This window comes from Ambystoma mexicanum, chromosome 6q (genome assembly GCF_040938575.1).
Source record: "Ambystoma mexicanum isolate Mex_15411 chromosome 6q, UKY_AmexF1_1, whole genome shotgun sequence".
NCBI classification, from domain to species: Eukaryota; Metazoa; Chordata; class Amphibia; order Caudata; family Ambystomatidae; genus Ambystoma; species Ambystoma mexicanum.
Window position 1 is genome coordinate 240,811,652 of NC_090937.1, and position 27,753 is coordinate 240,839,404.

A 27,753-nucleotide genomic window follows, 5' to 3' on the forward strand; every position below is an offset into this window, starting at 1 on the left:
TTATTTTGGTTTATTTTCTTTGCAACTTTTTTGACTCGACCTTCAACATCTGCACGCTGTTGCTCCGATACGTATCCGCATGTCTCCCCTTCCTCTTGCACTGCAACGACTATATTTTCTGTATCTGCATAGACAGCATGGAATGAGGCTCCATCGACTCCCTGAAACATAGTATTTTCATTACTGTGTATCAAAATATTGTTAGCATAAAACGCATGTGAGGACGAACACACATGTACATCTCAATATCCAAACACGATTTAAACATTGTGTGGAACAATCAAACAACAAGTATTCGAGCTCTGATGACCTAGTTCGATGGAGCTGCCAGTATCCATACCTCTGGCTCTGCATGGACTGCCACGAATGATTGTATTGAAGAGGAGTCATTAACAACTCCCTGAAACACAGTACTTGCGTTAGTATGGTTTTCAATATCGTAAACATAACACACACTTGGGGTCGACGGCACAGGTACATATAAAGAGATAACCACAAATGTTGCATTGTTTAAAAGAATCAAGGAATATTTAAAAATGATCAGATTAAATCGACTTATTTCTCCGATTTCTTTACATCTGCATCATCTAAATGGGATCTTGTGATTGTAGTGGAAGCTCCATCATCTCACTGAAACACAGTACTTGCGTTAATAGGGAAGAAAGTATAGCAAATGGAATCACGTTATATGATCACGCTCGATGGAGTTGTCAGTATCCATACCTCATGCTGCTGAAGAATATCTAGGGCTGTTGTCAATGTGGTGCGCACTTCTGAAAGCTGTTGCGCCGATTCGTATCCGCAAGGTCCCGCTTCCACCGGAATTACTTGAATGTCAGGCTCTGCATCAAGTGCGTGGGTTGACGATTCAACAACTGCCTGAAACATAGTATTTGCATTAGTAAGGATTACAATATTGAAAACACAACACACGCTTGGGGTCGACCGCACAGGTACATATCAACGGCTAACCACAAATGAAACATGGTGTAGAACAATCAAACGACAAGTGTTACAGTCCTGATGATCACGGTCAGTTGAGCTGTCAGTCTCCATACCTCGGGCTGCTGAAGAACATCTAGGGCTGTTGTCAATGTGGTGGACGCTTCAGCATCTCCCTGAAAGACAGTACTTGCATTAGTATGGATAACACTAATTATAACTGAAAACAAACACCAGGGGACGACAACTAAGGTGTATATCAATTTGAAAGCACTAACCAAACAATTGGTAAAATAGTCACACGATACATACAAACTATTACTTGACATGCATAAAACAAGTCAGTAGCGGAATAGCCAAGTATGATTACCTGATACGCGCTAGAAGTGGTTGATAACTGCGAGCACGTGACGGAAGTAGAATGTTCTTGCTTCAGATTCAAGGGATAGTCAAGAAGTTGTAAAGGTAAATTATTGTTTGATAATGAAATGCCAATATTTAAAATTGCCATGTAAGGAGACAGAATACTTGAGTAATGCGCAATATAGCACAGTTCCCTGTGCCCATATATAGATTTCGTTTGTGGGTTATGAAATCTAAAAATAATATATTGATAAATGTCATTATTCAAAAAGCTATACACTCATATCAATGTCGAAAGTATTACAAATTGGAAACAACACCTAAAATATCAATGAATCCATTCGGCTACCTACACACTAACGCAAGAACTAAAGCTAAAAATGGACACTTGACTCACCAGTGGCGGATTGTGGACGAATAGAGTGGGAATAGCGTTTGCGAGCAATTTTCGTGTCGATCGCCGTTTACTCTTCTTTGTTACCCAAGATGTGGTGTACATGTTCGAGGGAAAGTGCCGGCTGCAGATGCGGTATCAATCACCCCTCTTGTCCCCAAAGACTTGTTGGACTCTACCTTCCAGCTCATCCAGTGGATATCCACAATGTCTGACCCATTCTCTTATTCGATCAACAGTTTTCGGGAACACATGCATTGTAGTGCCTTCAGATTTAGCATGGGTCTTCGAAGGGCAACCACTAATCGAACAGGCAGGCATTGTTGAAAATTCTGAAAAGTAAATATCAAGATTATTATAAAACCTTGATGAATAAAAATGTCATAAAAAAAGTAAATGAACCATACCATGCTCAATGTAAGGTTTGTTTTGGTCGCCGGAACTATACCAGTTTATCATGTGCGGCTTAGTATTTGCATAAATTACAGACATTTTTTAAATTATGTGACTAAACTCTGAACATGTGACTCGTCCCTTGGATGTTCTGTCTTGCACGAAAAGGAACCATGCTTACATTATAGACTGGTCCCCCGAAGGATGCAATTCGATGACAATTGGCACAGATGAAAATAAATAGATCTATTGATAGCATAACAATTGAAACTCAAGTCAATAGCAATGAGACCAATGACCATAGCTCTATTGGGTACTGTAATAGCAAATAGATTGAAATGTAAAAATGATTGAAATATGACTAGGATACATGGCCTTACCTTGACCAACAAACAGTTGGATTCAGCAGGCCGAGCAGTATGTTGCAGGAGAACAGGTAGATGGCCACAGGTAGCACACCGACGAGTTTGCTCGAAGCGGTCACAGATAGCACGGCGACGAGCAGATTAGCATAGATCTCAGTGCTTCTCAGGTAGAAGGTTCAGGAGTTGACTTACAAAGCACAAAGATGTTCTCATGAGACATATCAAGTGGTTTATAAAGTATTAGAAACAGGGGTGTGTTTGTGAATGAATGACGTGTGTATGTCGTGGTATTATGTTTATTGCAGGGGGGCGGCCTGCCTCAGGGGAGGCCAGCCTGGAGACACAGGGTCTGAGGAGGCCATGTGAGTGATGGCCCCTGGGCGTGGGATACCTTTTGAAGTGTACATGCTGTTTGGCACCTTGGCCGTTTGCGCCCGTCACAGCCCCCCATGCTAGCGCTCATCCCTGGGTGTGAACCGCCTTTGATAGAGGGGTGTGGGACGGATGGGCCGGTGGGCGTGCAGATAAGGCACAGGAAGACTGCTGAATGGAGACACACTTATGTGGATTGCAGGGGGGCGGCCTGCCTCAGGGGAGGCCTGCCTGGAGACACGGTCTGAGGAGGCCATGTGAGCGATGGCCCCTGGGCGTGGGATACCTTTTGAAGTGTACATGCTGTTTGGCACCTTGGCCGTTTGCGCCCGTCACAGCCCCCCATTCCAGCGCTCATCCCCGGGTGCGAACCGCCTTTGATAGAGGGGGGTGGGACGGATGGGCCGGTGGGCGTGCAGATAAGGCACAGGAAGACTGCTGAATGGAGACACACTTATGTGGATTGCAGGGGGGAGGCCTGCCTCAGGGGAGGCCTGCCTGGAGACACGGTCTGAGGAGGCCATGTGAGCGATGGCCCCTGGGCGTGGGATACCTTTTGAAGTGTACATGCTGTTTGGCACCTTGGCCATTTGCGCCCGTCACAGCCCCCCATGCCAGCGCTCATCCCCGGGTGCGAAACGCCTTTGATAGAGGGGGGTGGGACGGATGGGCCGGTGGGCGTGCAGATAAGGCACAGGAAGACTGCTGAATGGAGACACACTTATGTGGATTGCAGGGGGGCGGCCTGCCTCAGGGGAGGCCTGTCTGGAGACACGGTCTGAGGAGGCCATGTGAGCAATGGCCCCTGGGCGTGGGATACCTTTTGAAGTGTACATGCTGTTTGGCACCTTGGCCGTTTGCGCCCGTAACAGCCCCCCATGCCAGCGCTCATCCCCGGGTGCGAACCGCCTTTGATAGAGGGGGGTGGGACGGATGGGCAGGTGGGCGTGCAGATAAGGCACAGGAAGACTGCTGAATGGAGACACACTTATGTGGATTGCAGGGGGGCGGCCTGCCTCAGGGGAGGCCTACCTGGAGACACGGTCTGAGGAGGCCATGTGAGCGATGGCCCCTGGGCGTGGGATACCTTTTGAAGTGTACATGCTGTTTGGCACCTTGGCCATTTGCGCCCGTCCCTTGCCCTTATGTGATGTTAACTTTGCATGACATTCGTGTAGATGGGAACACTGAGCAGGACACGGGCATCCATTTTTGTATCCCCTTTCCACTCCATTTTGGTGACCAGGCCTCACTGCGATAGTACAGCGCGCAGAGCACATGGCCCACAGCCTCGTTCCTACTCTGACTGGAAAACTCCAGAGGTATTTGCAACAGCTAATAAATGTAACACATCACTCTCTGAGATCACGGTCCTGCATGTGAACCGGCCTGAACCAAGCACATGGCTCGTTCATCTCCACAAACGTGTCCTTGCCCACGCACCCTCGCCAGTGGAAAGTTACTGCCATTCTGACCCTGTGTCCCTGCAAGGTATTCTCTTCATGTGCCAGACCACTGACCACGCCATGATGGCCACCTAGCAGATCCCCAACTAACATTAGACCCCTACTGTAGTATATCGTTGCCTATCAATAACAAATGCCACATATCGGAGATTCTTGTGAGCACAGACCCACACTTCAAACACTGTATTATAGTGGTCAAGACCCTTGACCTAAGGCCTGTATAATCCAATGTTCATTGATAGTATTGATATATGTGTGACTTTTATAGAGACATAACCGACTGAAAGACTTTGAACAAGTGTTATTTAGTGCATGCATTATTGATAATATATTATGTTAGCTTAGATAGTGACCACCCCGCTTCACAGCGACCTGAACTTCACCCATTCCGAGCACAGGTGTCTGACGTCCATCCTTGAATGGAGACACACTTGATTGATTTAAAAAATTGAAACAACCGCTGTTAAAATATATGTGGTGTTTTATTTTGTAGCTTATTTTGATGACACAAAAATACAAAAGTTTACACATTGTACAGTTCATGTTGCCGCACAGCGAGAGAAAATCCAATGTACTGACCGCTGTCACTCGGGAATGTTTCTCTTATGGCACGAAAGGCACAGGCGGGTATCACTCTTCGAACGCGGTGTGCAAGCCTCCCGTGAAGCCACCATGTAAAGGAACGATAGGCCACCAGCCTGTACCACCTGTGAAAAGGAATGAAACAAACTGTTTTTAAATGACCAAGATAAGTTTAATAAACGTTTGTTGTCAATTACAATTCTTGTAACTAATGGCATTCTGCTCCGACAAATGCTATCTAGACACTGCACACTATTGAAAGACTTTCATGTGTTACAATGATATGTATATGTAATTTTGGATATAGTAGAAGACCATGAAATGGGAGTGGCATGACAAGCAGAGTATACTTACTCTTTGCTTGGATTACGAGGACGAACAGTTGCACGAAGTTCGTGCATAAGCACCATCATTATCCTCAACACGGACTGTGTGAGGCAGGCTACCCTGAAGTCTGGCAGCTCGGTGATGCATTGCGGTCGTGGCTCGCCTTCCGAGATGTAGGCCACGCATCCCGAGTTTTCACAACAGTAGCAGTTCTCCTCCTCAGTCGGCATTAGCTCGCACCGATTGCATGTGCACCAGGTGGAAACACCGTCCATGCAACTAGGTCCAGTGTCTTCATCCGTTGATTCGTCCTGCCAACTGCTGTCCGAAGCCACATCATTTTCGCGTGTTTCCCTTTCCAGTAGTTCCTCCTCGGTATACTCGGGCTCGTACATGTAGGGCATTATTGTATCCATTGTGTGTTGCACAAACTAAAATAATTGATAGCGGTGGTACTGGTATCTGTCCACACGGGCTACAAGCAACGAAGTTAGCTGACCAGAGCACAGAAACGAGTCACAGAATACTCAAAGTAACACAGGGAGAGGAATGGAATCGAAAATCTGCTGCTGTGTGTTGTGAAACGGTCTGTTTATACTTATTGAGGAAAGAGGCGTCCTGCCATTTCCATGGTGACACGTCATTAGCTGAAGCGCAGCGAATGTTGACATGAGACGTGCTTTGGCGTTGTGAAATGGGCGGTACTCGTCTGCTGATGACAGGCTCAGGGGCGGGGGATATGATCTAGTGCCGCAAAAGCAGGTCAGCCAGGGCGATGGGGGAAATGATAGGATTATCACAAAATGGCAGCTCCCTGGTGCCTGTATTCGTGTGCGTTTAATGGACGAAAACTCGGGTAAGGTACATAGGACATTTTTCTAAAATCGAGCGACTTAGGCTTAAAAACACATGGCCGACGCGTAGGGGCAATAAAAAAATTTGACCGAACCATTCCTTTAAGTGACATTATTCTCTTATGAACTAGAATCCCGAATGCAAGAGAATGCCCTAATACCCCCCATTCCTTTCATCCTGTGTGTTTCAGTCTGTTAAGAATCAAAACTAGTGTTACAAATTATACATAAAAGTCAATACTTTTTCCATTCCTGAATATCTACTGATCTTTGGATCAAAGTTTTTCTAATGTCTTGCCAAAATGTGTTTCACACAATGAGCTTCTCCAAGGGCAATTTATAAGAAAGTGATAGCAGAAAAAATCCACAAAAATGTGAAATAATACAATTGAAAGGGAAGAAAAATGGAGACACCATAGAACAAAGACACATTTCCTGAAACTATTTCCTGAAATGATATTGGATGATAAATCTAGCCTCAATGTAGACATTATGTTTCCTTAAAAAATAGCTTTCAATTGTAACAAAAATAGGAGATGTAAGGATCATGGAAGGCTCATTTTTCTTAATATTTGTTAAAATTAACATCCATCAAAGGAAATAAAAAGTTGTCATCCCAACTCACACACTTCGCTACTACCTTGTCAAGCATAACACTAATCATTTTAATGAGATCACTTGTAAAAGTAATACCTTGTATTGGTGGACATGCCCATTTTACATATAACATTCCAAAACATTTCTGAATAATAATGTTGAATCATGGCATGCTACAAATGTATTCCACATCCTCCATTGCCTTACTTATAGAGTATGTATCCCTTCACCACAAATTGTAGATAATAAATGTGCTTGTTCATGGTCACTCCCTGGAGTGGACACTTGCTGAGAGGGAAGCTCTGGGCAGGGCATCATCTTTTCTCAAGATTCTTCCTGGAAATTCCATGCTGTAGACAAACACAGCTAGAAGCAACAGACATCCTGTGTAGACCCCACTCCACAAGTGTAAAGAACTGGAAAGCCAATCCACATCCAACTCTTCCTTCAATGGGTTTGTACGTGTTGCACACCCAAAAGACAAACTTGACTGGCAACACAATAAAGCATAGGATCTTGACTAAAACACAGGCAGTATTTATTCATATGATTCCTCTAGGTCTAAATCAATAAAACATAACAATGGCACTTTTTTTCATTTAATTTCAATCAGTTCATAATTTTTTCCCCAGCTAAAATCAAGATAAGAGCCATTTGATAACATGCTACTGCTAATTCGTTATCTTGATTGATGTGTTTTTGTCTTTTTAGTCCTCATTCTTTTTGATAACATTTTAGATTTGGCCATTTTATCAGCAATGGATAAAATTGTTGGCCCCCATGTTTACCCAATTATTTATTTAAAGTGTTTTCACACCTGTGTCACGTTTCGTAGGATTCATATTTCTTGCATTACCTCTATTTAATCCATAACTAAAAATGACTGTAGTTTAAAAATGCTTGGGATAATCCACATTATCCTAGAGTAATGTATTGTATTATTTTTACTGGAAACAAAACACTATAAGTATTATTATTTGTTTGCACTATTGTCCGTGCTAATAGTGCCAAACTAAAATTAAAATTAAAATTAAAAATTAAATTAAATTAAATTAAAAAATTAAAAAATAAAAAAAATAAAAAATTAATTAAAATGAAATACTGCTACCCCAAGTAATTCACCGCCTAATTATGGGTTTGCATTACTCCCCATAACAAAGTCACATACAACTTGAGTGGGGAGTGGTGGTAATAAAGCAGGTGGTAATAGCACCAGGGCCAGTACCTCCATTGTAAGTGGAGATAATACCTCCACTCACAAGCTCGAGGTTTTTACATTCATGGATGTCGAAACCATAATCAGGTAGTGTGATAAAAGAGGCAGTGTTCAGAAATGCTGCCTACTTTACATTAAACCCAGCACTTGCAACCATAGGTCTTCATTGGAGAGCGGTGGTATTGCAAATGCTTATACTACCAGCATCATTACCACCATTGTGAGTGGACACAGTACCGTCACCGAATAGCAGGCAGCTTTTAGGTTTATGGGTGCCCAAAAACGTAATCAGGCTATGCAGTAAAAGAGGTATTATTCAGAAATACCAGCTGTTTTATCGTCACCTTCACATTTGTAATGGGTGCTATTCATGTTTTCCTTAACAAAACGCAATGTGCTATTTCTTTATATAAACCTTATTTACAATGTGATTGTAATCATATACAATTTTATAAACAAACAATTACTTTTTATTTATTTATTTAATGTTAGATACACATCTAGCCAATAGTCTTTGTATAACACATAGACAAACAACATTGATACAAAAATCTAAAAACATTTACATTTCCAATATATATCATTCAATGCATTTTAAAATTGCCACAATCCGCATAAAAAATACAACAATAAAATATATCAAGTTAATATCGTTTCCTCTCATAAAAATCATCCACTGATCAGATATGTCTGACATCACAATTCCATTGTTATAGGATTTAAAACACTTGGATCTCAATTCATTTAGACTTTCACAACACATAATAAGATGATGGAGTGACTCAACAACATTGACTCCACATAGGTGACAGTTCCTTGAGGTATATGGAATTCCCATTCTGTGACCTTTTGTCTCCAGAGCCTCAGTAATGTTAAATTTCATCATAAAATAGGATCAGAAGTTACCAGTACTTGGCTAAGCTACAATATATTTGGGAGGCCAATCTCTGCTCAAATACTCATCCAAGTACCACCCACTAAACCTCTTTAATGCCAAATTTACTGTGTTTTGTTCATGGCAAAAGTCATGTACTTTTTTCTTAAGTCTCATTTTGAAGACTAATAACGACAAAGATCCTGGGACACGCCCAAGGGACCATGCGCGATGGAGTCTTTGTATGGTACCAATAATACCAATCAACACATTCCCTTCCAGACTGAGATACGCCTTTACATATGGAACAAGGATTGTATCGGTTGATAGTGTCACTGCTTTTTCATAGGACATGACACATTGGCAAATATATGCATACCAAATGCTTTTAATGTTAAACTCCAGATACAGGTATTCAACACTAACATGAGGAGGCAAACGTAGGAGTTTCCATAAAAGTTTGGATTCAAGAACCACAATGCGTTTATGTCCCCATATTTCAACAGCATAGAGCAACATTGATCTAATTTTCGCAAAATAAATGTTAAGTACTGCAGTAGCCGAGAAACAACAGTTTCTGCTTATTAAAACACTCAGGGCATTTGCGCGACAGTACAGCGGCTTTTCATTGCAGACCATTGGTCATCCCAATTCAACCTTTCATCAACAATAATTCCTAGATATTTATATGATTTCACCTGTTCGACTTTTTGTGGGCCAGGTTCCAAGATTATTGCTTCAATCTACGTTTCTTCGAGAAGACCACAATTTTACTTTTGTCTATATAATTGGTCAAACCATTCTCGGAAGAATAGGTGACCAGGGAGTCAAGCATATGCTGAAGACCTGATGGGGTATAATCCAGTAGCAGCAGGTCATCAGCATAGGCAAGCCAACCATTAGTCACGCCATTTACCCTCACAGGATTTGCCTCTGGTATCAGGAATGCTTTCATCATATCTGACAAATATAGGTTGAAAAGAATAGCAGCAATCACACAACCTTGCTTCACTCCACAACTAGTAGCCATAAATTTGGAGAGTTTGCCAGCCGCATTGAGTCTTATACGAATATAAGTTTCTGAGTCTAGCAGCATCAACATCTTTAAGAGACCTTGTGGGATCCCCCATAAGTTCATTTTTTGCCACAGTCTATTTCTAAGAATGGTATCAAATGCGGCAGAAAAGTCTATGTACGCACAATACACATCAAGGTTGCGTTTACTCCAGGCATGCTCAATCGAAGATGTTAATATAAACAAATTGTGGGTAGTGCTGGATTTATCGCGGAATCCAATTTGGTTCGAGGGTAGTGTATTGTGTGCACTTATGCATGCATTGAGTTCCTGGAGCAATGCCTTGGTAAAGATCTTAGATGATACATCAAGCATTGTCAGCATTCAGAAATTTGTCGGGTTGTCCCATGACCCTTTCTTATGCACTGTTAATATGTGGCTAGTTTGCCATGAAGGAGGAATTGCACCCAACTTTCCTATTTGTTTGAATAACAATATAAGTGCAGCCCCCCACAATTCTGGCTGTTTTTTTATGACTAAATTACAGACCCCATCCGGTTCTGCTGCCCGTGAGTTCTTGAGATTTTCGATAATCTTAATAAAGTCAAGCTCCGAAGCTTTACAGTCCCACAGGACTTCTGGAATTGGAAGAATATGTTCAGGTGGTTCAGCCTTACCCAGTGTACTGTTAATGTAGAGAGCCCATATTTCTTTAGTGATACAATTGATTGTCAGATCACGTTTTTTATGTTTTCTAAGCAGATGCCAAACGCCTTGGTTGTTATTTGACAGTGCCGTCAATGCCATTTTTTTCCACAGTTTTGTTTCACATTCACGTTTGTGCAATTTAAGCCAATGTTTATAATTCTTTTTAAGTTTTTTAATATGGCATGCTACCTTGTTTTCTGTCAGCAAAGAGTCATTTTTCCTTACTACAATACGAATTTCGTTATGAAGATTCTTTTTTGCTTCATTGATCATTTTATCATTCCCAGGCCTGCGTTGTATTACCATATTGGACCATTCACTGACTGATTTATAATTTCTACGTTCACCCACTTGTTTTTGAATATTTTGCATAAGCAATGTGAAATTTTGCAATATTTGGTTTTCGGTGTTCATTCCTGACACCACCTCCTTAATAAACTCTGGAAGTAGGGTAGATACCAATTGGGTTACACTCTCAATATTACGGCTGTGCCAGACTATTCTATTTTTGCCTTTGTTAATACTAAGTATCCCGTTTTCATCATAATCATGACTTTCAACAACATTACCTGGGATAGCAAATAATAGGCACAAGGGTAGATGGTCACTTTCATTCTTCTCAACAACACCCATATCAATAACTGAGTGGAATCCAATGTTATTAGTAAATATATAGTCAAGTGTGGCTTGAGCATTATTTTAAATGCACATTTGCCAGACCCCTCATCCCCTACACAGTACATTATTGTTCAATAGACCCCCTGTTCCCTTAAAGCCCTCCACAACCCTGTTCTCCTCTAATCCTATCATTAAATCTAACTGGAACATCCATTTCAATAATTTCCACCCAGCGTCAAAATTGTATTACTTACACTGGGGGTCATTACAACCCTGGCGGTAGCCGTGCCGGTAGAAACGGCAGGCTGCCACCGGAGTTGTGAATTCTTTCTGGCGCCTGGCAATGGGGAAAAAGATACTCCCCATTCCCATTTGAGTCCAATAGGAGTCAATGGGATTGGGAGGGAATGGGGAGGAGAGATGCACCGGCCCTGTGTGCAACAGTGCCGGTGCGTCCGTCAAAGTTTGCAGGTGGGTCGCAGAACTCGGAGTGTGCCGGTCCAGTAACAACAGTGCTAGTAGCTTATCAGAACCGTTGTTACCGGAGCCGGCACTCTCCCAATGAGGCCCTTTGTCCTTGAAAAAAAGAGTTCTATCTGTTCTCTTATCATCTTGAACCAAAGGACCCTAGATCCAGACGAGCAGGTCAACCCATTATGTTACGAACCTCCTGTTTATTGGCAAAATCTTGGAAAAAGTAGTTGCTACACAACTACTCGCTAGAATCGAACACCTCCACCTGCTATCTGACTATCCGTTAGGGTTCCACCCAAAGAGTAGCATCAAGAAAGCCACCATCCAGGTGGTGGATGATGCTCTCCAAATCATGGATAAGGGTGACTCTGTCTCCTTGTCCTCCTTGACCTCTCGGCTGAATTCAACATTGTTAACCACTGAATCCTCCTCTTCCTCGTTGCTGACAGGATGAAATTCTCTAGAAGGCAAGTGGGGTTTGTCCCGACAGGAAAATATATACAGTTTAACAGTGAATTGAGGACGCTAACGCTAAATTCGAGGCATGGAAGGCCGTGATCAGAGACATGTTCCTGCCGTCGGATGATATGCCCCCATGAACTAACGAGTAGGTGGACTGGCACACAGCCCCAAGAGACACGTGGTTCGTAAAGAAGAGAGGAGAGAGGTGTGGCACATTGGGAATGAATGCTAACCTTACCCTCAACCCACAAGCAGAGATTGGGACGGGCCACCAATCCGACCCTAAGTAATCCAGACGCCATATTCGCTACAAAAGGAAGACAATGTATGTTTGTGGTATGTTAGAGTTTTGTTTATTATGTATAAGAAATAATAGAACATGTTTCAACCTCATAAAGAGGATGTAATGCCAACTAAGAAATGCTAATAAAAATATTTTGAAATAAAATAAATAAATTAACAGTGAATTGAGACACTGTAAAATGTCTCAAGAGGGACCGCATACATTCTGTTTGTAATTTACACCTTATGTATTGTCCTTATGTTGACTCTCTAGGTAAGAGCTCATAACACACTGCGCTGTATCCTAGCACTGTGTAGGTTTCATATTTATTATTTGCAATAAACAATAAAAATATAAACAAAATCTGTATAAACAAGTTAAAGCATTATGAACAAAAGACCAGAAACAAGAGTCAGTAAGTTAGAGCATCGGAGATACGAAAAGTCAAAACAGTGTAGATTTGCATTCAAAGGAAAATGTTAAAAAACAGTTAGTCAAGCATAGTCTTCACATTTAATTTTAGTAAAACATTATGACCATAACCTTGTCTATAAGCATCATGAGACCTATTGTTCAATCTGTGAAGCTTTACAAAGCACTTACTAAGGGACTGCCCTATTGGCTTTGATTAGTACAATATGGAGCTGATGTATTATTCCAAAATTGTTGTGTGAATGGAAAGTCTCAACATGGGTTAGGTCATATCGGGGTCTACGTATGGCACTGGTTGAAATCCAAATCAGCGCACGCCTTTTTTCATGTTTAGATCAGTTTGCAAAGGGCCTTTACGTTTCGGCAGTGGAAGGTAGTGTCCGCCTTCCTCAGGAGCAAAGGAGTACATATTAACGGGCTGACCCCTCGCAGTAAGGCATCAATAGTGTACAGGGGTGGATGGGCGATGATTAAATGAACCTCATGGATATGCGCACTTTGTTGAGGCTAACCAATTATTGTGGGTGGTAACATTCGTATAATCCTGGAAGTGCAGATCTAAAGGTGCAGTTATGGAAGGGATTATCTGAAGCTGCATGATGTCAGGGTGGTACTGTCCTGAATTGGTTTACCTCCTACCACTCAGGCAGACACCAGGTTGTCCACATGAACTTGTTCTAACTGACTCCAGGTCTCCTGTGCAGTCCCCCAAGGCTCCATCCTCTCACTAATCATTTTTAACCTATTCACGGAGCCTCTTGGCACTCTCCTAAAAGATCCCAATACAGCCATACAAATAGCATGTAGGACAGTATTCATCTCTGTGATTACCAGCAATCATCCAGTCTTGGTTGTCGACTGCCTACCTCAAACTAAACCCATCCAAGACTGAAATCTTAATCATCGGTCCATCCGCTAAAAAACAACTTGTCCAAAAATGGCTCAATGATATGCACCTAGAAAGATTTGATCCACAACTCTCAGACTCTAAATACTTAGGCTTCACATTGACAGCAATCTGTCCTTCCAGAAACGCATAGCCAAGAAGGCCCAAATAGCCTGGCTCAGAATCTCCACCCTTTGAAACATCAAACCCTTCATCCCACCACAGGACTTGCTGACTGTAGTGCAGGCTCTTGTGGTCTCTCAGATCTACAGGAGGAAATGCTCTCCTGATAAGGCTCCCATCTGCTCTCTTGGCTCCCCTAAAAGCTCTCAGGTTTGATAGTAAATATATTCTCAACCTCCAAGTCACCCACCTCCTCCGCCTCCTTACCTGTGGATCCTTCGTCTGAGGAACTTCCGGAGGAAATCTGTCGTCTTTCTCGCCAGGAGTTGTTAGGCTTTTCTTTGCAGATTTTAGGGTATGCTCCTCTGGAAGCCACACTGCCTATTAGCGATAAGCTGGCAGTAGGGGCTCCCAAGGAGTCCACCCCACTTCAGGGAAAAGCCTTTGCAGAAAAACCCTGATGTCGATCTTCTGATGGTTGATAATGGAATGACCGGGTAAATACTCTTCTTATGCTGTTGGTAGAACTTGAGAGCGTAGATCTTGAGAGCGTAGATCTTGAGAGCGTAGATACTACGATACACAGAATGCACCGGACCCGGGAGAAGGATTGACCAGTTGCCGGTGAAGCTTCAGGTAGGAACAAGAATAGCCGTGGATAAGGTAGGAAAATACTCAGAGGTAAAAGGGCGGAAGAGGAGAGGAGGAAACCAGGAGACCGGCACCGAACCACCGACGAGACGGCAGCAGAAATGCCAGAGGGGCATTTAAGAGTAACACAGAAGGAGAAAAACAAAGGCGCAATGCCTATAGGGGAAAGAACAACTGAAGGCAAAAAGCGGAACACTCGAGCAGCGTGTAAACCCGACGGTGAAAACAGGGTTGCAACGCGCCGAGTGCTAGCTTCGACGCATCTTTAAACACGTCATCGCAAAGTCAGGGTGAAACACTAGAACTTTACACCGATTTCGCCAGAAGCGTACTCAACTCATTTCCTCCTCCCTCGTTCCCACAGCTTCCAGGGGGCTCGAATCATGACAGTATGACCCCTTTTCAATGGCATCCCTCCTGGTTTTCCGGGGTGCTGCCTATGAAAAAGACGTAGGAGTCGAGGAGCCTTAAGATTCCCTGCTGGTTCCCAGGTCCTTTCTGACCAGGGATATCCTTTCCAGAGTATCAGGTACTGCAATGTTCCATTCTTGTATCTGGAATCAAGGATACGGGATACTTCATATTCTTGTGGAAGGATTGTCTTTGTAATTTCCTTTTTGTATCTCCTTTGATGGGGATCAGATATATATTTTTTGAGTAGTGATGAGTGGAATACAGGATGGATCCTTCGTAATGACTGAGGCAACAACAGCTTGAACGCTACTGGATTGATGCATTCTGTGATGGTAAACGGACATTCTGTGATGGTAAACGGACCTATGTATCTTGGGGCAAATTTCCCGGGATGAACCCACCTAGGTAGAAACTTGGTAGAAAGCCAAACCTTGGTTCTGATCTGCCATTCTGGATCAGGTCTTCTTCCTGGATCGGCCCACCTTTTGTATCTTTGTCGACTGTGTCTCAGAGCCTCTTGAGCCTTTTTATGGGTATCTTTCAGGATGCTTAAAACCTGATCAAGTGTGGGTGCTTTGGTAGGTTGGATTACGGAAAAAGGTAAGTCTCTGGGGTTGTACCCATAGGTACAATGGAACGGGCTCATACCAATGGCTGAGTGAAAGGTGTTGTTGTACGAAAATTCAGCAACTGACAGGAGTTGATACCAGTTGTCTTGTGCTTGATTACAGAAACACCTTAGGTACTGTTCCAGGGTTCCGTTGAGACGTTCTGTTTGACCGTTACTTTCTGGGTGAAATCCAGAGGACATGGCCCGCTGGATGTGGAGTTGCTTACAAAGAGAAGCCCAGAACTTGGAGGTAAATTGTGTTCCTGTCGGACACAATAGTAACAGGAACTCCATGGAGTCGGACTACTTCTCGGAGGAATACTTCTGCCGTTATGGAGGCAGAGGGTGTTCCTTTTAAGGCGGCAAAGTGAGCCAATCTACTGAATGAATCCACTACCACCATAATGGCCGTATGACCCATAGAATCAGGTAATTCCACTATGAAGTCCATTGATATGTGTTGCCAGGGTCCGGTTGGAGGTTCCTCTTGTTGTAGAAGGCCCAATGGTTTGGCTGTGCTGTATTTGTTCTGAGCACATGTGGGACAAGAGGAAACATATCTTTTGACATCACTGATGACAGTAGGCCACCAAAAGTGTCTTCTGATTAGCTCCAGAGAGGCTGCTTGACCCTTGTGTCCTGCCGTAGGTGTATCATGATACCATGATAAGGCCCTGGATTGAAGTTCTTGAGTAGGTAGGTACAACTGATTCTCCTTAAACCAGTATTTTCCTTTCTTGTTTAATGATTCCTCAAGGGGAATGGGGTTGTCTTTTTGGGCATCGTACACCTGTTGTAGAAACAGGTTAACGGCGCACACAAATCTCTTTCCTGATAACAAAAGCTCTTGTCCAATGTACTTCCCAGATTCTTCGCCATAACTTCTGGATAGAGCGTCTGCTAATTGATTGTCCTTCCCAGGTACATAGGTGAGTTCAAAATCGAACTGAGAAAACAAATAGGCCCACCTTGCGTGACATGAATTTTGACATTGTATTTGTTGTAGTATACTTAGGTTTCGGTGATCTGTACGTACACAAAAGGGATGTTGAGCCCCTTGTAACAGATGCCTCCATTCCTCACAGGCTCTTTTGATAGCGAGTAGTTCTTTTTCGAGTACCGAATAGTTTCTTTCACTTGAGGTTAATGTCTTCGAATAGTAGGCTATGGGGTGTTCCAATTGATCTTCCTTCTTCTGTAAAAGGACAGCACCTATCGCTCCTTGGGAGGCGTCTGTTTCCAGAATGAAAGGTAATGACTGGTCCGGTTGTCTGAGTACGGGTGCTGAAATAAAGGCTCTTTTCAGTTAATTGAATGCCAAATCAGCCTCTGGGCTCCATGTAAACTTCACTCCCTTCTTTAATACGCAGTGATGGGTAAAACCATTTCTGAGAACCTGCCGATAAACTTCCTATAAAAGTTTGCTAGGCCCAAAAAACATTGAACATCCTTAACTGACTCAGGAATAGGCCATTTGTTTATGGCTTACGTCTTGTGTGGGTCCATCTCTATTAGATTAGCGCTTAGGATAAAGCCTAAATATGGGACAGTGGTACCTTCAAATATGCATTTTTCTGGTTTGGCAAGAAGGTTGTTTTGACGGAGTCTTTGTAACACTTCTCTGACATGTTGACGATGGGTTTCCAGGGTGTTTGAAAAGATCAGTATATCGTCTAAGTATACAATAACTGATGTGAAGAGTAAATCCGCAAAGACCTTGTCCATAAATCGTTGGAACTGAGCAGGAGCGTTGGCCAAACCAAAAGGCATAACACAATACTCATAATGCCCCAGAGGTGTTCTGAATGCCGTCTTCCACTCGTCCCCTTTTTTTATTCTGAGCAGGTGATATGCGCCTCTCAGGTCCAATTTGGTGAACCATTTGGCCCCCTGGACTGCTTCCATGATATCCTTGATAAGAGGCATCGGATATCTATCTCTGATAGTACAGCTGTTTAGACCTCTGTAATCTATGCATGGCCTAAGTTCTGTGGTCCCTTTTTTAGAAATGAAGAACAGCGATGCTCCCGCAGAGGAAGTGGATGTCTGAATTAATCCATTCTGAAGGTTTGTATTAAGGTATTCCCTCAAAACTTATTTTTCTGGGAGGGATAACGGGAACATACGCCCGAATGGAACCACCACCCCTGGCAGTAAGTCAATCTTACAGTCTTCTGGTCTGTGAGGAGGTAAAGGCCGGGGTTGCACGTCCAAAAAGATATCCGTGTAATCTTTGTATTGTGGAGGCACGATGTGCAAACTAAGTATAGGTACTGGTCTTTCTTGAGTTATGGTCTTTTCCGTTTGTGTAAAACAAGAACCAGAACAATATTCGGATTGGAATTCCACTGTATTAGCCTTCCAGTCAATACACAGATTATATTTTCTGAGCCAAGGTACACCCAGTATAACTGGAAAATGTGCAGCCTTTATGAGATCGAAACCCAGTCGTTCTTGGTGGAAATGCATCTGTACCGACAATTCCTGATTTTCTTCCATGATGGGTCCTGATGTCAAAGGAGTGCCGTCTACACATTCAACTGGAATGGGCTGGGCTTTTACCTTCCTCGGTATGGACTGACTTCTGGCCCATTGGTCGTCCATAAAATTACCTGCAGCCCCACAGTCTAACATGGCAAGACACTCCACTCCAGGGTGGTTCACCCATTTGAGAAATATTTGAAACACCATTAAATGATGGGATGCGTCCAAAGTGACTGAAGGGGTAGGAAGACAGGGATTAGCAGTTTGAACCCCTTCCTTGTCCCTGTTCAGGGTCGGGGTCTGTCGTTTCCCGCTTTTCTGGGAGGAACGTCAGGGCAGTCTCGGAGTAAGTGCCTCTCTGAACCACAATACAAACAGAGATTCAGGTCTTTCCTTCGCTTTCTTTCTGCTGCTGTTAATGGTCCTCTGGTTGATCCGAACTGCATAGGTTCTTCGGAACAGGATGTTACAGATGTCTTCTCAGAGAGGATCGGGAGGTTAGGAGGTACAGAGGGTAAGACTTGGGTCTTTTCTTTTCTGCTCGCCTCTCTGACAGGCGAAACTCAATCTGTAGAGCTAGTGTGACCAAATCCTGAAATGTGGAGGGTCTGGCAACTCTGGCCAGTTCGTCTTTTATTTCCTCTTGTAATCCTCTCCGGAATAAGGTTTGTTTAGCAGTATCCGGCCATCCGGTTTCTTGCGCCAGTCTTTGAAATGTGGATACATAAGATTGTACGTCCAAAGTCCCTTGTTTGGTATCCAACAAGTTCTCATAGGAAGAATACTGTACTTCGGGTCTCTCAAAGCGGGTACGGAACAGCTGAACAAACTGACCGTAGTCATCCAACACAGGATCGGAACCTGTCACCAATGGGATGGCCCATGCTAGAGCATTACCCACCATATTAGATATAAGAAAGCCAACCTTGGCCTTATCCTGTTCAAATGCCTTAGGGCGGAATGTAAAGTATATCAAACATACTCCTTGACCTTCCTTGGGTTTCCGTCATATTTGCCACATGATAGTGGAAACGGGAGGAGATCTCCTCTTACTTCCTCCCTCTGAAGTAACTGTTGTCTCATGGCGGTATTATCTGCTCTGAGAGCAGCATTATCAGTCTTGAGGTTCTGTACCTCAACATTGATCCCTTGGATAGCGTTCACCAACTCCTGGTATTGTTCTAGACTAGCCATCTTTTGGCATTGCAAACTCTCAGGTTTGATAGTAAATATATTCTCAACCTCCAAGTCACCCACCTCCTCTGCCTCCTCACCTGTGGATTCTTCGTCTGAGGAACTTCCGGAGGAAATCTGACGTCTTTCTCGCCAGGAGTTGTTAGGCTTTTCTTTACAGATTTTAGGGTATGCTCCTCTGGAAGCCACATTGCCTATTAGCGATAGGCTGGCCGTAGGGGCTCCCAGGGAGTCCACCCCACTTCAGGGAAAAGCCTTTGCAGAAAAACCCTGATGTCGATCTTTTGATGGTTGATAATGGAATGACCGGGTAAATACTCTTCTTATGCTGTTGGTAGAACTTGAGAGTGTAGATCTTGAGAGCGTAGATCTTGAGAGCGTAGATACTACGACACCCTGCTGCACCGGACTCGGGAGAAGGTTTGACCAGTTGCCGGTGAAGCTTCAGGTAGGAACAAGAATAGCCGTGGATAAGGTAGGAAAATACTCAGAGGTAAAAGGGCGGAAGAGGAGAGGAGGAAACCAGGAGACTGGCACCGAACCACCGACGAGACGGCAGCAGAAATGCCAGAGGGGCGTTTAAGAGTAACACAGAAGGAGAAAAACAAAGGCGAAATGCCTATAGGGGAAAGAACGACTGAAGGCAAAAAGCGAAACACTCGAGCAGCGTGTAAACCCGACGGTGAAAGCAGGGTTGCAACGCGCCGAGTGCTAGCTTCGACGCATCTTTAAACACGTCATTGCGAAGTCAGGGTGAAACACTAGAACGTTACACCGACTTCGCCAGAAGCGTACTCAACTCATTTCCTCCTCCATCGTTCCCACAGCTTCCAGGGGGCTCGAATCATGACAAAAGCAGTTCACCACACTGCAGCATGTCTTATTATGGGAGCGTGGAAATTGGACTGAATCACTCCCATCCTACGCAAACTACATTGGCTTCCACTCCAAGTCAGGATACTGTTCAAGACTGCATGTACCATCTACAAAGCAGTCACGAGTAACACACCAGCGTACCTGGTGGCTAATCCCCACATAGCTGGTGGCACACGGTCCTCACGCAGCAAAACGACCAACCGGCTTGAATCACAACTCGTCCGCAAAGAGAGGACCCGCAAACAATCTTCCTCTTGTCATGCCCCCAACCTCTCGAACTCGATCCCGGTGTCGGGTCGGTATGCCGCACAAGTCTCCAATTTCACAAATCTCTCAAAACATGAATTTTTCTTCAACAACTGACCAAGGACTTATTCCAATGTTGAAAGATGCCAGTCCAAATGCTGGTTACCCGCACTCTGTACAGTTCCCTGCTGCTCTCGAGCTACATCAGCGCTTTAAACAATAACATAAAATGAAATACAAATCTTGCCATCTCTCAGTTCATGAAATCCCAGCTTTTCTAATATACACAGGTTTTATGCATTTCTTTGCAAGCATTTTGACTCCTTTTCCTTTCTTGCTTTCATTTATTCTGTTTAAAAACTAATGTTGTAGCATACTTTTAACCAAAAAAGAAAGTTCAAATAGTAGTACAAAAAAAAGATGAAATGTTTTCTATTCTTTGTGTTCTTCTAAAGAATCAGTGCACATATACTCTACATCAACCATGCACCTTTATCTTTATTTTCATTTCCCAGGAGCTAGGTGAACTATAAACTGTGCTATACTGCACACTTAAAATGTTCCCATCTAAACACTAAATCAATCAATAATCCAATTTCACATGCTGCATTGCTCCGAGTGTAACTCTTCACCCCTGAATGAACTAAAGGAACGCCATCTTTCAGTCTAAAATGTTGTGAAATAGTGCCCTGCTATGCCTTCACTCTTTCCCCAAGCCTCGATTAAAAGCACTCATCAGCAATAAGTGGGCTCATGTAACAAGATGCTGTCTGAGTTTTAAAAAGGGCTCAAATCTCCCTGCTTTGTTCAGCACATCATATACATTTATTAAAGACACCTTCATTACATTAAAGGAAAGAATCCATTTTTGTGAACAGCCATTTTCAATAACACCTATTGCTGGCACCTCCGGCCCTATATTTTCTAATAAAATTGCGATAATTGCGATAACATAATTCGGATTTTTATGGTCGCTAGACGCACGTGATTATCCCAATGTTCTCCCTTTCGTTAAAGAATGATCAAATTTCATAAACTGAGTATATTTGTCCTGCAATTTCTTTAAAACAAATCTTTATTCATGAATTCGTCACAGTGCATATAAATGCATATGAAGTATTTCCAAAAACAAACAGAAAGGTGCCTTTACAGATATTCCATCACCAAGCAGAACAACATACACCAAAGTAATTAAAACAGGAACTAAGAAGCAAATAGAATGAAGATACTCACAACCTTCTGCACATTAACCTGTAACTCTGCCTCCACAGGGCTCAACCTGACCTATGGCGATGAACTGAAATGCTCAACAAGTAGTGCCTAAAAGGTACCCAGTAGGCAGTTGGAAGGGCACACACTGTCCTCACTTCTATGAAAGATGATTCCATATCATTAGCCCAGGCTACATTTCTCAATCAGTCCTGTACCGTTGGAGCATGAGGATTAAGCGACGTTTCAACAATACAACTTTTAGGAATCATGAAGCAAATTGACATAGGTTTCATTTTGGGCATATCTGCTACTCTCCCAAAAAGGCAGGTCAGGGGATCACACGGGATATCAGTTCCTAGCATCCTTGAAGAAATAGAAACAATGCCATCCTAGAATGTCAACACCTTCGGACGTGCCCACATCAGATAGAAAAGATCTGCATCTTCGGAGTGGCATTTGGGGCAAACACCATTATGCGTCCGATCAAATTCTTTCAGAGGGTTGGGGGAAAAATAGGCCTGATGGGGGATCTTATGCTGTATATGTTTCCAGTTCGTATTAAGGGATGCCAATCGAGTGTACTCACAGACATATAACCACTCATGATCATCTAATGATACTTGTAAGTCACGCTCCCAGTTGAGTTTGCCTTTGGGGCTCTCCAGAGGGTGTTGTGCTGTATTAATCTATAGGGGGTAGACTTATAAGTGCAAGCTGTGGGAGAAAAAATAATTAATTTGAATATTTGGAGAGTGTGTTGGTTCACTTGCAAAATGTGTAGACCAAGCATTAAATGCAGCACGTATTGGAGGGAAATATTGAAAGACCATATTGAAGTCTTCTTCTATTTTATCAATAAAGTGGGCTTTGGATCCAAACATACGACTCAGGTATATATTGTACAGATAGCATATACCTAGGTCTCACCAAAGGCTTTTTATAGTCTGATCACATGTAAGAATCAAAAAATGTGATTCTCCATATGACATCTCCAGAGTATTTGGGAACGAGAACCCCATTCATCGATACAATCTGTGAATGGCTCTAACCGTACATGATACTGGATGAAACAGACATGTATCAGGCCGCGTCGGAGAAAGCAGCACAGACTTGAGCAAGAATGGGTGGGCCGATCTTCTCTCTAACCTGACACAAAAATTATAATTGTTCTTTTAAAATGCTCTTAATACCAGCAAGTGGTTTTTAAATGCGGGATTGGCATTCAAACTTGTGTTGCACTACTTTGTCTTGCTTCCAAGACAAACGCGTTGCCACTGAAGGTAGAGCAAATTCGAAATCCAATAAACCGCAAATTGGGCTTGGGCTACCATATAATAAAGTTCCATATCTGGGGTGGCTGGCCCTACTTGGGAGAATGGTCGCACTAAGGTTTCCAACGGTATCTGAGGAATCTTTGGATACCATAGTAACAATATCATGAGATCGCAATTGTATGAAGGAATTCCTCCTGGGCCAAACAGGATGTTCTGGAAGTAATATAAATGTTTGGGCAGAATCACCAATCATTCTGATAGAGAACCGAGCATACAAGGAGATGGGGAGGGCTACCTATCCAACAATGTTGTGTTAGAAGATATCAAGAAGGTCAACAAGTTATCTTGGACTAAGATTTCACACAATCTACTAACACTGATTCCCAAATCTTTTACTGAGCCTGGTTCCAATATATTATCGCCTATATTAACAGGTTCAATAGTTGCAGGGCAAAAAGCATGGATTTAGTCCAATTTATCTGAAGGCCTGAGAGCCGTCCAAAATGTACCACCTCTGTAGTAATCACTGCACGATTAACCCCTGGGTCCCTTATATACAGGAAAAGGTTGTCAGCATAAAGGGAAATAATCTCCTCTGTCCTCCTAGGACCAGGCATGTATCAATATGAAACTTCCTTATCCGAGATGCAATGGTTAAATCGTTATGACGAAAAAAAGAAGAGAAAGGAGGCAGCCCTGCCTAGTTACCCTTAACAGGGCAATCTAATGTAATTGTCTATTAAAAAGCTCCACTCTGTCCATAAGATTAGAATAGAGAAGTTGAACTGCTTGAAGAAAATATCCTGTCATTCGAAAACACTAGAGCGCTACAAATAGAAATTCCCAATAGAGCGAATAAAACAAAAGCAAATAACAATGCAGTTACCACCCAAACTTCAGGATCCAACTGGGCCATAACTGCAAATAGCATGTGAAGATTTAAAGCAGTCGATCTCCCGAAGAGAATCCCACATTGGTCGCAGTGCATCAACAGGGCCATCCAGGTCATCAATCTGTTCACTCGTATTTTAGCAAATATTTTACTATCAATATTTAAGAGGGAGTTATGTCCATAGGACAAACACATAGTAGGATCTTTATTGGGCTTCACTATCAGATTGATAACTGCTTCTTTCATAGTAGTTGGCAATGTACCCAATGCTAGTGCTTCATTCCACAAATCCAATAAATGTGAAGCAACTAGTGTGACTAATTCTTCATATAACTCTGTCGTAAGACCATCAGAGTCCGGGGATTTTGATGTAAGGCGTGCAGAGACAGTATTACGAATATCTCTAACCATGATCAGAGTATTTAAGGACTGTTGCTCAGAAGACAGAGTTTATGAAGGTGAAGATCCTCCAAGTATTCATCAACTATATCAGGAAAGTTGGACACCAATGGAGCATATAGGTTTTCATAACATTCCTAGAACACGTTAAATATCCCATCCGGAGATGATACCAAGATACCTCCTGAGTCACGTATGACAGGAATCTCAGGATGATTCTGCTCACGTTTCAAGATATGGGATAGAAATCTTCCTGGTCTACCCCTGACCCTGTATTAACTAGCTTGTGTGGGTCTAATGATGCATTTCACTTCTTAGTCTGCAAGGTTACGAAATTCATCAAGCTTGACTTTCAGGTGAGGTAAAAGATCAGAGCTATATGATCCCAAAAGTCCTTTTTCTAGAGGACCGATTTCAACCTCCAACTTAGACAAACAACAACTAATAGATTTAAGAACGCTGGATTACAGTTCAATGGAGAGACCCTTTATGTATACCTTAAAAGCCTCCCAAATACTAGATTTAGAGGAAACCGAGTCAACATTAATATCAAAGAATTCAATAATAGCCGTCTTCATGTCTGACTTATAGGTTAGGTACATTAGAGAGTGGACTTCAATCTTCAAGGAGGGCGCTGCAGGAGAACGTAAGCCATATGGAAGGACCACATTACAGGCAAATGATCTGAAAGGGCCGTAGGGTGAGTATTACAGGCAATAGTGTTATGGACCAGTGGAACAGAGACAAAGAGGTTGTTTATTCTGGACCAGCTGTCATGGACAGATTAATAAACGGAGTATTCAGTAAGGTCTGGATGGACCTTCCTCCAAGTATCCACTAAACTCAGCACAGACATACACTTTCTTGTTTCCCGAGCCGAGTGCGAAAGCTATCTAGGAGTGGAAGTGGATCTATCAAGATGCGTACAAAGAATGGTATTAAAATCACAGACCAAATAATACAAGAATCAACATATTTCATACACTTCTCAAAGAGGGACCTATAGAATTGAGGATCATCAACATTGGGAGCATACACGTTCACCAAAGTTACCTTCATTTGGCAGAGGCTACCAGAAATAACATAACAGTCCTGCTCATCTCCTTCACTTTCCATAAAAGTAAACAGACGAGACTTGTGTATAAGTGTAAGCCCCCCCCCCCAGAGTTAGAGTAATAGGACGTAGTACCTCTCAATAAGTAGTACCTCTCCTTAATAACAGAGTTCAGTCCCCTAACATTCCAACTAATCAAAGTGCAGTTATCAGAGAGCACCTTACCTCTCTGACCTATGTTACGTGCCCTGGGTTTTTCCACAATTTCTGATAGTCAAGGAGTTCAAATGAAACAGGAACCTAAAAGACATAGCACTGTGACTTTGTAGAATTACATTAGTACCTTACCCAACCCCAAAAAACCAAAGCTGAGACTGTCAATGCCGTCAGCCAGAATAAACATGTAATACTGGCCTTCTCTTGCTCATAAATCAACAGGCATTATTGCAAGTTTCACTGAATTAATTACTAATATCGGATGTTTTAACACTGTCAAACACTGAGTTTTGTTAATGAAACTCATGTTTGCTGCTGCTTTCATGTGGTGGTAATTACTGCCCCACATAAGCATTACTGCATGCAGTATTTACAGATCTCCATGCAGTCCTATGGGTCTCCAAAACAGGGAATAACAGAAGGGCCTGGATGACTTGAAACCATGCAGAGCAGTCAGGTTACCTGAATTTTAACACATGTGATAACAGCAACTGAATTTGGAGGTATTATCGCAAGTAATAACACCAAGCTCGTTATTAGGCCAATTAGACTTCATATGTTGTATCCTCATTAGACATAAACAAAAAATCCTTTTCACTATTATCATTTTACATTTTGGTTACATTAAGCTTTATAGCACCCCCTCCCTCACCCCAAAGCAGCAGCAGTTTACCATTACTGAAAGCAAGAAATGAGGGAAAGAGCTGGTGTTGAGTAACGCTTACAAGATGGACACGAAGAGAAGAAAAGTGTGGGGTGTTGTCTGCAGATGTACAGGCTGGGAAGGGGGGTGCAGTGCACAAGAAGAGAGAACAATAATTACTGAAACTTTCTTAATAATGGTTGAAGAGATGTGAAAAAAAAAAAACATCAAGTAATGGGATCCAAAAGAAACTGAATGGTGCAAGTTCATTTCCACTGGTGTTAGGATGCATGTGCACCTCCCAGATGATTTAAAATGGGGAAAATATATTAAAACATGGAGAATAGGCGCAGGACGGTGTAAGGGGAGCACTTCACGGAGGGGATTAACTGGTGGGAATGGGGAATCACATAGGGTGAAGTAACCAGTCATTTTATAATAGAATTATACAAGATACATAACATACATATATACACAGTAATTACGATATAAAGTAGCGTTGCATTTAGGAGTAGGCTTGGATCCTCGCAGGCCATGTTGAAAACACAGAACAACAAGGCCTCATCTTCTGTTTGACCATTACATTTTGATTCCCAGGCACGGTGAGAACCACGCACGTACACTCACACCAGCTAGGCTTTTAAACAATTAGGTAGGAATGTGCGAAGCTGATCACGCGAGGGGCTGCAGCCTAGTACGAAGGTTATATATTCGGGAAGCGAGGAAGCGGTCCTGGAGTGCCAAAACATGAACCATGATTTAAGACACTAGTGCCCCCCAGAATGGTGGCCATTCTATTTGAACTACCAGATTTGAAGGGAAATTGGTCCTAAAACATTTGTGAACTGGATTGATCAGTGGCACACTAGGTTTTCTCTTAGTGATTACAACTGATAAAGGGGAAAGCAGAGAACAACATGATCTATGATTTGTGCCAGGGAGAGCCAAGAATGGTGCCCATACAGTGGGGAGGGTATGATGGGGCGCCAACATGTCTGGGATGAGAAAAAAGGCTGCTTTGTTTGTCAGGACCGGACTGACCTTGAAGTCAACAGCTGAGTTCTTGTTGATAACCAGGTGTACATTACATGGTTAGGATGAAAGATAGGGTGGTGCCTTTTGAAAGTAACCAATTATCTTACAGTTTCTGAAGATGGACAAGGGCGTTACCCACATGTGGGGAATGTGGGCAAGAAGACAGCAGTACCAACTGGAAAATGGGCTGTATGTAATCATTAGCATGTACGTAGATAGGTGCAAATGCGGGTCGGGGATTAACACTGTATATCGAGTGTGTCATATGTGATGATGTTTTTGTTTATATTCTGAGACTAGTATGGAGGACAAGAGAGCTTTGTGGCAGTAGTATTATAATACCATTGTCATCATTTTTCTTTTGTATACAAAATAAAGCTCTTCTCTTTCTCGAACAAGAGTGCACCTAGCCTTTTTCCCTAGTGGGTTGTATTTTCTTGGTCTGATCACTGGGAACTTAACCTACATTAGTGGTGACACTGACCTGATCCCAGAATACCCCAGGAGGATAGAGGATGGAGGATTTCTGGCAGCACATCTGGAGGGGCTGCGCCCACCTGCAGTGACCAGTCCCCTTTGTGCACAACCGTTGAGAGGGTGACAGGAGCCGTATTATCAGAACTCCTGTCTGTTCTTTGAAGTGGGGCGATGTCCCCGGATTGTGCAGGCCATTAACGGGACCCTGTGACAGAGGACTTTGGGAGAACATGCAGACGTAACTGCACCCTCTTTGGAGAAAAACAAGTGAGTAATGAGGGGAGAGTATGGGCATTGAGGAGTGTGGGGGAGAGTGTATATATATGCCTG